The sequence below is a fragment of the Ailuropoda melanoleuca genome, unplaced genomic scaffold (genome assembly GCF_002007445.2).
Source record: "Ailuropoda melanoleuca isolate Jingjing unplaced genomic scaffold, ASM200744v2 unplaced-scaffold8524, whole genome shotgun sequence".
Classification (NCBI taxonomy): domain Eukaryota; kingdom Metazoa; phylum Chordata; class Mammalia; order Carnivora; family Ursidae; genus Ailuropoda; species Ailuropoda melanoleuca.
In genome coordinates, this window is record NW_023253908.1 from 6,122 (window position 1) to 11,237 (window position 5,116).

General features: G+C 48.5%; 1 pseudogene; it reads left to right on the forward strand.

Annotated features, from left to right (window-relative positions):
- Positions 1–1,083: 1,083 nt before the first annotated feature.
- Positions 1,084–4,233, forward strand: LOC117800870 (annotated as a pseudogene).
- The last annotated feature ends 883 nt before the right edge of the window (positions 4,234–5,116 follow it).

Here is a 5,116-nt window from a genome sequence, read left to right on the forward strand (position 1 = left end):
TCCGAAGGAGCACCTGCACCCCAATGTTTATAGCAGCTATGGCCGCAATAGCCAAACTATGGAGAGAGCCCAGGTGTCCACCAACAAATGAATGCATAAAGACGTGGTAAGGGGTGCTTGTGTGGCTCAGTCGGTTAGGTGTCTGCCTTCGGTTCAGGTCATGATCCCAGGGTCCGGGGCGGGGATGAAGCCCCACATCAGGCTCCCTGCTCAGCATGGAGTCTGCTTCTCCTTCTCCCTCTGCCCCTCCCTCCACTCGTTCTCTCTCTCTCTTTTAAATAAACAAATGAAATCTTCAGAAAATAAAATTTAAAAAAAATATGTGGTGTAGATATGCAATGGAATGTTACTCAATCACGAAAGAAAACGAAGTTTCACCATTTGCAATGACGTGGATGGAACCAGAGGTTATTAGGCTAAGTGAAATGAGTCAATCACAGAAAGACAATTCTATGATGTCACTCATATGTGGAATTTAAGAAACAAAACAGAAGATCATAGAGGAAGGAAAGGAAAAATAAAATAACATGAAATCAGAGAGGGAGACAAACCAAAGAAACTTTTAACTATAGGAAGCAAACCAAACATTGCATGAGGGGAGGTCAGTGGGCAGATGGTTTAACTGGCGATGGGCACTAAGGAGGGTACTTGATGGAATGAGCACTGGGTGTTGTATGCAACTGATGAATCACTAAACTCTACCTCTGAAACTAATATTACACTATATGTTCATTAATTGATAAAATATAAATATAATATAAATTAATTTATAAAATAAATAACATAGATTTTAAAAATAAAAATAAAAAAAAGATTCTTCTTTACCCTCTCTCTCAGCCTCTCCCCCCACCCCCGTACTCATACTCTCTCTCTCAAAGAAAAAGGAAAGTATATGTCCACAAAAAAATTTGTACATATTCATGGCAGCATAATTCATACAATCCAAAAAGTGGAAAAAACCAACATGTCTATCCATTGACAAATGGTTAAACCCAAGTGGTATGTCCATAAAGTGGAATATTGTTCAGTAATAAAAAGGAATGAGATAGCGATACATGGTACAACATGTATCCACCTCTGCAGTGAAGATGAAGAGACCGTGAGGTTTGATGATACTGAGGAGAAAAGGATATGGAGGCAGCAAATGTCCCAGGCCCTGGCGGAGTTCCATCATTGCAGGAGAGTAAACATACGGCAGACTACAGCCATGAGAGATGCTACATGCTCCAAAACATGAAAAACAGTCTCGCACTTATGAATGGAGAAAAAGGAATTCAGATATGGAGGGGAAGGAAAAAGAAAGGAGGAAGAGGGAGATGTTGTTGATTTCATGGGTAGTAGCCAGCCAGAATGCCTTGGAATACACTCAAGAGACTCTATGAAATGGTCTATGTACATCTCATCCAATTTCTATCTGTAAGCAAACACTTAGAGTGTTTATAGTTACAGATGTGTTTATATAGTCACACATGTATTAAAAGAAAAATCTCCAGTCAAGAACCTAACTTTCCAGTATAAGAAGAGTAAAGTAAATGAGCAAAGTAGGGCCGCCTGGGTAGCGCAGTCATTAGGCGTCTGTCCTCGGCTAGGGCATGATCCCGGGATTCCGGATGGAGTCCCACATCGGGCTCCCCCGCTGGGAGCTTGCTTCTTCCTCTCCCACTCCCCCTGCTTGTGTTCCCTCTCTCGCTGGCTGTTTATCTCTGTCAAAGAAATAAATAAAAAATCTTAAAAACATAAAAAGAGCAAACTAAATTTAAAAGAAGCATAAGGGGGAGAAAACAAGCGTAAGGAAGGAAATAACAGAGTAAACATAAATGAAATAGTATAAAACAAGAGAGATGAGCAAACAAAACCAAAAGTTGGTTCTTTGTAAAAATCAACAAAAATGACAAACCTTTCACTAGACTGACCCAGAAGGGAGAGAGAGAACATTAAAATGCTGACATTTTGGAATGGGAGGATTACTACCCACCTTACAAAAATAAAAAGGATTATAAGGGAATGCTATGAACAGCCAGCAAAATAGGTCACCGATAGGAAATGGACATGTTTCTAAGAAGACACAAACTACGAAACCTGACTCAAGTAGAAACAGATAATCTGAGCAGACCTGTACCATGAGAAAAGATCAAGTGAGCAATAAAAAGAGTATGACCCAGGCCTGGAGCTCCCTGGCCAGCTGCCTCACCTGACCCTCAGCACCATGGCTGTGGTGGTGACCACAGTGGTGGGGATGGCCTGGCTCACATGGGCCCCGGGCACTAGGCCGGCCTCCCACAGGCAGTGGCGCCAGGGGGCGACCCGGGCGCAGGTGGCGGGTCCCAATGGGGCGGGTGGGCCACGGTGCGCTTGGAGGGCCGGGAGGTGTTGGAGTACCTGAGGAAGATGCGCTGGGTGACCAGCCGGCACAACTCCTTGCAGGCCTCGGTTGACGTGAGCACCTGCCCTTGAGCTTCAACTCGCGGGGCACCTCAAGAACTTCACGCCCTCCCTCCTCTCACCCATGCTCGGCAGAGGCAGCGGTGGAGGCGGCCATGGCTGGGCACCCCAGAGCCTTCCAGGCCAGCCCAGTCCCAACGCCAGCAGGGACTTCTACTTGCGCTGCCCCGGTGAGAATGTATGTTTGCCCTGTTGGTGGATGCTGTGTTCCAGAGGCGCAGGACACCACCAGACAACGGCTATGCGGGGGCACCTCCAGGTTCCCGAGCACAAATCTCAGGATCCCGTTCACTGCCCCGTCTAGTGAGAAGACGGAGAAATAGGGGGCTCCCGGGTCCCGGGTGAAGCCTGTGCAGGCCCTCATCTCGGCCCTGACGATCCACATTCCAAATGTCATGGCCCCCTTCCTTGGTGGCCATTGCCACCCAGTGCTGCCAACTCCTGCCCATCCAGCCCCCGGGGAGCAGGGTGATACCAGCTGACCTCAAGTGAATGGCCAACAACTGGCAGCCAGAAAATGAAAAGGAAGCTTCTGGTGGAGACAGCCCCAAGAAGGATTCAAAGCCACCTTATTCCTATGCAGAATTCATAGGACAGAAAACTACGATGGCTCCTGAGAAGCAACTTACCCTAAATGGTATTTATACTCACATCACTAAAAATGATCCATACTACAGGACAGCGGACAAGAGCTGGCTGAACCCAATTTGCCACAATCCCTCTGAATCCTTATTTCATCATAGTAAATTGTTCCCAGGAAGAACCAGGCAAAAGGGCTCATTCCGAGGACAGATCCTGCCTCTGAAAGCAAATTCATAGAGCAGGCTTTTAGGAAAAGACAGTCCATGACCATGCTTTGCTTTAGAAACCCTCCGGGGTACTTCTTCTCCAGAAGTGGCCCAGCCTCTCCCAATCACGCTGGAGTGCTGTCTGCACTCGCCAGTGGTGCCCAGACCCCCAAGAGCCTGTCAAGGGAAGTTTTACCAGCCCCCCTGGAGCCTGAGCCCAGTGCCTCACAGCCCAAACTGGCCATCATCCAGGAGGCATGGTTTGCCCAGGGTGCACCAGGCTCCCCTCTGTCTCGTCAGCCCATTTTAATGGCCGGGCAGTGGCAGATGCCACCGACGATCGATCAATCCCATCACCTACACGGTCGCTGCTCCCGTGACCACTTCGACCTCCCAGCAGCCTGTAGTGCAGATGGTGCACGTCGCCCACCAGATCCCCGCAGTGTCTGTCACCAGCAGGACAGGCCTGGCCCTGGGAAGCATGAACACTGTCATCGTCCAGGCTCTGGTCACTCAGGCGGCCGTGCCGGCCCCTACTAAGGCAGAGCCGCCAGACAATGGAGATCACAAAGAAGTAAAAGTGAACGAGGAACCTATTCCTGCCATTACCCATGCCACAGCGGGTGCTGCCGGCTGGATCATTCAGGAGCCCCAGACCACCCCTGTCCACACAGTCACCACAGCACAGCAGGCACCTCTAGGTCAGCACCAGCAACCAACAAAAACGGTCCCCCGAAACGGGACTCACCTGATGCCAATCCCTGCCACTGGCCGTAACCAGGTGAACGATGTGGCGAGTCCTCTTGACACTATGGCAACACATGCATCGGTGTCGACCTCCCTGCCCACAAAGCACCAGAATGGCGACAAGACGGAACAGCAGGAGCTGAAGCAGGTCCAGAAGGAAGACAGCGGTGACAACATCATCATCACCCTGCGTGCGGCAGCTGGCAGGGAGAAAGGTGTCAAAAACCAGCGACTGGGACAGCTTTTCTTACTTTAATATTTAACTCCGTGGTGCCAAAAGGAGACACCATCTCCCACCGACACTCAGAGCACGTGGTCTCGGTGGGTAGAGGGTCCTGCCGTAGGACTTCCTCTCAGCACTGAAAACACACAACTGAGGTGGCCTCAAAACTCCTAAAAGACAGAAGTCGCACCTGAACAAAACCTCAGACAACAGAACCTCATTTGGCAGTGTCTCCCCATCCCAAGCTCAGGCTGTCACTCCACAGCAAGATGCTGGGACAGCCAGGGACAGTCCCCACCACCTTCCCAGGACCCTTGGGGCTGGCACGGGTAGCTGATATAGTAGTTCGTGGTTCACACGTGCAATTAGAATATTTTGAGGTGTACATTCCTTACAAAATAACGGGGTCTTTGATATTTCAGATCACTCCATTTCTACCCTGGAGATTCTGGAATCACACAGGACCTTCCCTATTAATTTCATTTGGGGAAAAGAAACAATGTAGTTCTGTTTTTATTGTTTGTTCTCAGCCATGGCATGATTCCCTTTTGCCTGCCCTGTTAATGTTCAGATGGACCTACTTGATGACATCTGCAGGTTTTCTGTGTTAGATGCATCTAGGATGGACAGACAGACTGGACAGATGGACCCCCATGCTGGGCCCCATGTTAACCATGACTGAAAGAACTGCTGGACTCGGGAAGCTGCTCTTATCTGGTCTCTTTCCTGCTACTTTTTGTTGGTTGTCCCTCTGTATTGACCTTTTTCCTTTGTGTGGACTTCGTAAAATAAAACAAGCCTCCTAAAAAAATACTACTACTAATATATTTTTAAAGTATATCCCAGAAAGAAACACGCAGATCCACATGCCTTCACAGTGCATTATACTAAACACTTAAAGAATCAATTCTAATCC